Below are 8,168 nucleotides of genomic sequence, written 5' to 3'. Positions count from 1 at the left end.
TTTTCAGGCACTACTTTCAGTACCGGATAACCCCTTTAATGTGGGATTGTATCTGTTTATCTACCACAGATGTACATTTATCACGGCTGTCATGGTTACGGCTGTTATGTTTTAATAAGGACCCAATTTAGGAAAGTTTTAGATACTGGAATATATATATATATATATATTACAGCTGCTACAAACTTAACATCTTTAACTTAGGTCAGGATTCAATCTGATCGCCCCCTTTTCGGCTATGCACCTCAAAGTCAATGTTTCCGCATTCGTAGAGATCACGTTCAAGGTAAACGCTGCAGATGTCGGCTCAATTAGAAATTACCTTTAAATGTCAAGCACGCTATAATGTGGATCTAGCCCAGATCGGAATGAATCTAGGCATTAATCTCTCCCATTTCACCACATACTAGAAAAGACTAACGTCACACTGCAATAAGGTCAGCTTTAATGGTTCAGCTTAAATATTTGAACACAAACTGAAAAGAAACAATGGTGAGTGAACCATTAGTCAGCCTTTTAGTTCATTAGTCAGCCAGCCTTTTAGTTTGTTAGTCAGCCAGCCTTTTAGTTTGTTAGTTAGTCAGTCAGCCTTTTAGTTTGTTAGTTCGTTAGTCAGCCAGCCTTTTAGTTTGTTAGTTCGTTAGTCAGTCAGCCTTTTAGTTCGTTAGTCAGTCAGCCTTTTAGTTCGTTATTCGTTAGTCAGCCAGCCTTTTAGTTTGTTAGTTCGTTAGTCAGTCAGCCTTTTAGTTCGTTAGTTCGTTAGTCAGTCAGCCTTTTAGTTTGTTAGTCAGTCAGCCTTTTAGTTCGTTAGTTCGTTAGTCAGTCAGACTTTTAGTTCGTTAGTCAGTCAGCCTTTTAGTTCGTTAGTCAGCCAGCCTTTTAGTTCATTAGTTCGTTAGTCAGTCAGCCTTTTAGTTCGTTAGTTCGTTAGTCAGCCAGCCTTTTAGTTCATTAGTTCGTTAGTCAGTCAGCCTTTTAGTTTGTTAGTTCGTTAGTCAGCCAGCCTTTTTAGTTCGTTAGTCAGCCAGCCTTACACAGAATGTGAATATTACAACATAGCAATGTCAACCAAGTAGTCTATTTGATAACATATGAGAACATATTCAAGCAATGTCAACAAAACAGCATTCAGTACAATTTTATATAACATATTTACATTACATTTTATTAGACGCTCTTATCCAGAGCGACTTACAGTTAGTGAATACATTTTTTTTTTTTATACTGGCCCCCCATGGGAATCGAACCCACAACCCTGGCGTTGCAAACGCCATGCTCTATCAACTGAGCTACATCCCTGCCGGCCATTCCCTCCCCTACCCTACGCTGGGCCAATTGTGCGCCGCCCATGAGTCTCCCGGTCGCGGCCGGCTGCGACAGAGCCTGGATTCGAACCAGGATCTCTAGTGGCACAGTTAGCACTGCGATGCAGTGCCTTAGACCACTGCGCCACTCAGGAGTATATTGTTGTTAATAAATGCAATAATACAAAAATATAGTCATCCACTGCTCAGTCTTTTCCAGTTGGCTTATAGAATGAAATTAACACGTTTGGGGACAGCGTCCAGAGCAGTCCTTGGTTTCTTCACACACCATCCTGCCCGTACATGGGTGGATTCCAATCTAATGGAAACGTGTCAATGTGCCTAATCCATAGTTGATGTGTAGAGACCTCTACTTGGAAATAACCCGTTTTAGCATGGACATTGCCATTGAGGGCTTCCACCATTTTTAAATAGTCAAGTGGGTGGGACTTCCTATTGGTGCGATCAGCCAATGATCAGAGCATTGTCTTCTTCAAATTGGTTTGCTTAGTTTGTAAATGGCATTAAGCTATATCACCGCCATCAAGTGGCCACAATAAATGAATGACACACAAGATTTAGTTTAAGACCAGCCCTGCAAGAGGCGGTAAATCACCAATATTAGATTGACAGAAGATAGACGCCATTATGGCACATATACAAAGTTGAGAACTCTTTCCATCTTTATGGCCTGAGCTCTTCTCTGGGTTGAGAAGAGATGCACCAGTTCTAAATTGGTAGAAGGATTACTTTATCCTATCCCAGGTATTTCTTAAAGAGGTGGGGTTTCAAATGTCTCCGGAAGGTGGTGAGCGACTCCGCTGTCCTGGCGTCGTGAGGGAGCTTGTTCCACCATTGGGGTGCCAGAGCAGCGAACAGTTTTGACTGGGCTGAGCGGGAACTATGCTTCCGCAGAGGTAGGGGAGCCAGCAGGCCAGAGGTGGATGAACGCAGTGCCCTCGTTTGGGTGTAGGGACTGATCAGAGCCTGAAGGTACGGAGGTGCCGTTCCCCTCACAGCATTCACACACACTCTCACTCCCTCTCTTCCTCCAAACTCCCCTTCCTCTCCTCCTTCTCTCCATGTCCTTGCTCCCTCCACCCCACTCTCTCCCCCTCTCTTCCTCCAAACTCCCCTTCCTCTCCTCCTTCTCTCCATGTCCTTGCTCCCTCCACCCCACTCTCTCTCCCTCTCTTCCTCCAAACTCCCCTTCCTCTCCTCCTTCTCTCCATGTCCTTGCTCCCTCCACCCCACTCTCTCTCCCTCTCTTCCTCCAAACTCCCCTTCCTCTCCTCCTTCTCTCCATGTCCTTGCTCCCTCCACCCCACTCTCTCTCCCTCTCTTCCTCCAAACTCCCCTTCCTCTCCTCCTTCTCTCCATGTCCTTGCTCCCTCCACCCCACTCTCTCTCCCTCTCTTCCTCCAAACTCCCCCTTCCTCTCCTCCTTCTCTCCATGTCCTTGCTCCCTCCACCCCACTCTCTCTCCCTCTCTTCCTCCAAACTCCCCTTCCTCTCCTCCTTCTCTCCATGTCCTTGCTCCCTCCACCCCACTCTCTCTCCCTCACAGGTGTGAATGTGTCCATTTCTATCCGCTCCATGTCGCTATTGGATTAAAGTTGGGGATTCAGAGCAACACTTCTATGCAAACAGAGCCAGAGGACAGACAGAGAGAGAGAGAGAGAGGTGAAGAGAAGGAGGGACTGCATCAGTTCTAGGATGTATCATGTAGATGACCAGAGGGCAAGTGCATCAGAGAAGAGACAGGATCCAGCTGCATGTCTCACCCTCTTGTTGTTCTCCTGTTTTCACTCTCTCTCCCTCCCTCCCTCCCTCTCTCCCTCTCTCCCCCTCTCTCCCGCTCTCCCTCTCTTCACCCCCTGTACACCAGCGGCTACCAGACCCCAGGGATGCTACCTCTCTCCAAAATACACATCTTTGTCTTCTCGTGCGCGCACACACACACACACACACACACACACACACAAACACACACACACTAAAACAAAGACTATACATTATACATTGTAGCATCCCTGGGGTCTAATAGCCGCTGGTGTACAGGGGGTGAAGAGAGAGAGAGGGGGAGAGAGGGAGGGAGGGGGGGAGAGAGGGAGGGAGAGTGAAGACAGGAGAACAACAAGAGGGTGAGACATGCAGCTGGATCCTGTCTCTTCTCTGATGCACTTGCCCTCTGGTCATCTACATGATACATCCTAGAACTGATGCAGTCCCTCCTTCTCTTCACCTCTCTCTCTCTCTGTCTGTCCTCTGGCTCTGTTTGCATAGAAGTGTTGCTCTGAATCCCCAACTTTAATCCAATAGCGACATGGAGCGGATATAATTTGTATTGGTTATAATTGATCCTCTGACAGATGCCCATCTCTGCTCTAACTGATGACATTCAGTGCAGCAGGGTAGAAGAGAACAGAGAGACAGAAAGGCTGGAATTGACTGTTCCTCTTCCCTGATGCTGTGTCTGGGAGCTTTGATCTGCCAGGGCTTTGAGAGGGAGTTGAAAGGCACTGGTTTAATCCAATATTCATCACGTCTAAAAATGGCACCAGAGTTAACCTTTTACCCATTTTCTTTATGGTTTAATGGATTTGATGCAGCAGCGCTGTATGTGTATGCTGTACTGTGTACTCACAATGCTGGTCCTCATCCTGATGTGATAGTTAAACTGTCTCCTCAGCATTCACTGACTTGGGGTGGACACACACCTTCCCATCACCCTCACCCTGGAGAGGAGAGAGAGGCGGATGTATTAGTGTGTGTGTGTGTGTTCTGTACAGGACGATATGAAAGGGGTTTGTATTAGTATGTACACAGTTCACAAAACATTAGGAACATCTCATTCCATGACATAGACTGACCAGGTGAAAGCTATGATCCCTTATTGATGTCGCTTGTTAAATCCACTTCAAAATCAGTGTAGATGAAGGGGAGGAGACAGGTTAAAGAAGGATTTTTAAGCCTTGAGACAATTGAGACATGGATTGTGTATGTGTGCCATTCAGAGGGTGAATGGGCAAGACAAAATATTTTAGAGCCTTTGAACGGGGTATGGTAGTAGGTGCCAGGCGCACCAGTTTGAGTGTGTCAATAACTGCAACACTGCTGGGTTTTTCACGCTCAACAGTTTCCTGTGTTTATCAAGAATGGTCCACCACCCAAAGGACATCCAGCCAACTTGACACAACTGTGTGGGAAGCATTGGAGTCAACATGGGCCAGCATCCCTGTGGAACGCTTTCGACACCTTGTAGAGTCCATATCCCGACGAATTGAGGCTGTTCTGAGGGCAAAAGGAAGGTGTTCCTAATGTTTTGTACACTCAGTGTGTGTGTGTGAAGTTTTAGTCTTTTTACAACTCTGTTTTTCAAACAATATCACTGCCTCAAGCTTGATCGTAATTCTATTTTGCTACCGTCTGCTAAGTGTGATGATGATTTATTGATGCATCTGTCTGGCTGGCTGAGTTTTGGGCTTATGGTCTGCCGTCCATCGTCGGCTGTGGATCTTCTCAGGTACACATCCATAAGAAGTTGACAAAGAGTACATTTCAGGTCTGAGTGAATTTCACTTCCTCTGCAGAATCCGAGGTATCCTCTTGTCACTGCCAGTGTCTGTCTGTCTGTACTTGTGATGCTGACTCCCTGTGAGTGCTATGTATGAGTGTTACTGTAGGTCCCTGCTGACTCACTCTTCTTTCTGTCGCGGTTTGATCACTTTGGGGTAGAGACCTGCCCTGATCAGCTTTTAACGATGGCGCCAACAAAGTTGATGAGCTCAGGGCAAGGGTTGCTTTCCAGAGAGACATCAGGGCCTTTAACATACTTTGTTTCGCGGAAACATGGCTCTCTGGGGATATACTGTCGAAGTCGGTCCAGCCAGATGGGTTCTCAGTTCATCGTGCAGACAGAAATAAATATCTCTCTGGGAAGCAGAAGGGCGGAGGAGGTGTGTGTTTCATGATAAACGACTCATGATGTAATTGTAGTAACATACAGGAACTCAAGTCCTTTTGTTCACCCGACCTAGAATACCTCATAATCAAACGTCAACCGTAATATCTCCCAAGATAATTGTATTCGGTTATAGTCAGGGCCGTGTATATCCCCTCTCAAGCCGATACCACGACAGCCCTCAAAGAACTTCACTGGACTTTATGCGAACTGGAAATCCCATATCGACTGTTGTACTCGGGCTGCTAAAATACTCGACCATTGCTATTCAAACTTCCGGGATGCTTACAAGGCCCTCCCCCACCATCCTTTCGGCAAATCTGACCACGACTCCATTTTGCTCCTCCCTTCCTATAGGCAGAAACTAAGTCTCATGCTAAGGACTATTCGATAGTGGTCTGACCAATCGGAATCCACGCTTCAAGATTGTTTTGATCACACGGACTGGAAGTTCCAGGTAGCTTGCGAAAATAATTTTGACGAATACACAAACGGTGACTGAGTTTATTAGGAAGTGTATTGGAGATGTTTTACCCATTGTGACTATTAAAACCTACCGGAAACCGTGGATAGATGGCAGCATTCGGGCAAAACTGAAAGCGCGAACCACCGCATTTAACCATGGTAAGGTGACTGGGAATATGGCAGAATACAAACAGTGTAGCTATTCACTCCGCAAGGCAATTAAACTGGCAAAACATCAGTATAGAGACAAAGTGGAGTCGCAAATGAACAGCTCAGACACGAGACGTACGTGGCAGGGTCTACAAACAATCACGGACTACAAAAGGAAAACCAGCCACGTCACCGACACCGACGTCTTGCTTCCGGAGAAGCTAAACACCTTCTTCGCCCGATTTGAGGAAAACACAGTGCCACCGACGTGGCCCACTACCAAGGACTGTGGGCTCACCTTCTCCATGGCCGACATGAGTAAGACATTTAAGCATGTTAACCCTCGCAAGGCTGCCGACCAAGAGGGCATCCCTAGCCGCATCCTCAGAGCATGCGCAGACCAGCTGGCTGGTGTGTTTATGGAAATATTCAATCTCTCCCTATCCCAGTCTGCTGTCTCCAATTGCTTCAAGATGGCCACCATTGTTTCTGTACCCAAGAAAGCAAAGGTAACTGAACTAAATGACTATCGTCCTGTAGCACTCACCTCTGTCATCATGAAGTGCTTTGAGAGGCTAGTCAAGGATCATATCACCTCTACCTTATCTGTCACCCTAGACCCACTTCAATTTGCTTACCGCCCCAATAGATCCACAGACGATGCAATCGCCATCGCAATGCATACTGCCCTATCCCATTGACTATAGCTCAGCATTCAACACCATAGTACCCTCCAAGCTCATCATTAAGCTCGAGGCCCTGGGTCTGAACCCCGCCCTGTGCAACTGGGTCCTGGACTTCCTGACGGGCCGCCCCCAGGTGGTTAAGGTAGGAAACAACACCTCCACTTCGCTGATCCTCAACACTGGGGCCCCACAAGGGTGCGTGCTTAGCCCACTCCTGTACTCCCTGTTCACCCATGACTGCGTTGCCAAGCACGCCTCCAACTCAAGTTTGCAGATGACACAACAGTAGTAGGCTTGATTTACAACAATGACGAGACCGCCTACAGGGAGGAGGTGAGGGTTCTGGGAGTGTGGTGCCAGGAAAAATAACCTCTCACCCAACATCAACAAAACAAAGGAGATGATCGTGGACTTTAGGAAACAGCAGAGGGTGCACCCCCCTATCCACATCGACGGGACCGCAGTGGAGAAGGTGGAAAATGTCAAGTTCCTTGGCGTACACATCACTGACAAACTGAAATGGTCCACCCACAGCCTCTTCAACCTTAGGAGGCTGAATAAATTTGGCTTGGCACCTAAAACCCTCACAAACCTTTACAGATGCACAATTGAGAGCATCCTGTCGGGCTGTATCACTGCCTGGTACGGCAACTGCACCGCCCGCAACTGCAGGACTCTCCAGAGGGTGGTGTGTTCTGCACAACGCATTACCGGGGGCAAACTACCCGCCCTCCAGGACACCTACAGCACCTGATGTCACAGGAAGGCCAAAAAGATCATCAAGGACATCAACCACCCGAGCCACTGCCTGTTCATCCTGCTATTTACATTTACATTTACGTCATTTAGCAGACACTCTTATCCAGAGCGACTTACAGATTGGTGCATTCAACTTATGATAGCCAGTGGGACAACCCCTTTTTTTTATGGGGGGTAGAAGGATTACTTTTATACTATTCCAGGTATTCCTTAAAGAGGTAGGGTTTCAAGTGTCTCCGGAAGGTGGTCAGTGACTCCGCTGTCCTGGCGTCGTGGGGGAGCTTGTTCCACCATTGGGGTGCCAGAGCAGCGAATAGCTTTGACTGGGCTGAGCAGGAACTGTGCTTCCGTAGATGTAGGGGGGCTAGCAGGCCAGAGGTGGATGAACGTAGTGCCCTCGTTTGGGTGCAGGGACTGATCAGAGCCTGAACGTAAGGAGGTGCCATTCCCCTCACAGCTCCGTAGGCAAGCACCATGGTCTTGTTGCTATCATCCAGAAGGCGAGGTCAGTACAGGTGCATCATAGCTGGGACCGAGAGACTGAAAAACAGCTTCTATCTCAAGGCCATCAGACTGTTAAATAGCCATCACTAGCACTACAGAGGCTGCTGCTGCCTATTGAAATCACTGGCCACTTTAAGAAATGAAACACTAGTCACTTTAATAATGTTTACATATCTTGCATTACTCATCTCATATGTATATACTGTATTCTATAATATTCTACTGTATCTTAGTCCATGCCGCTCTGTCATTGCACGTCCAGTTATGTATATATTCTTAATTCCATTCCTTACTTAGATTTGTGTGTATTGGGTATATGTTGTGAAATTGTTAGAT

Source organism: Coregonus clupeaformis, chromosome 6 (genome assembly GCF_020615455.1).
Source record: "Coregonus clupeaformis isolate EN_2021a chromosome 6, ASM2061545v1, whole genome shotgun sequence".
Taxonomy (NCBI): domain Eukaryota; kingdom Metazoa; phylum Chordata; class Actinopteri; order Salmoniformes; family Salmonidae; genus Coregonus; species Coregonus clupeaformis.
This window is presented reverse-complemented; position numbering follows the sequence as displayed.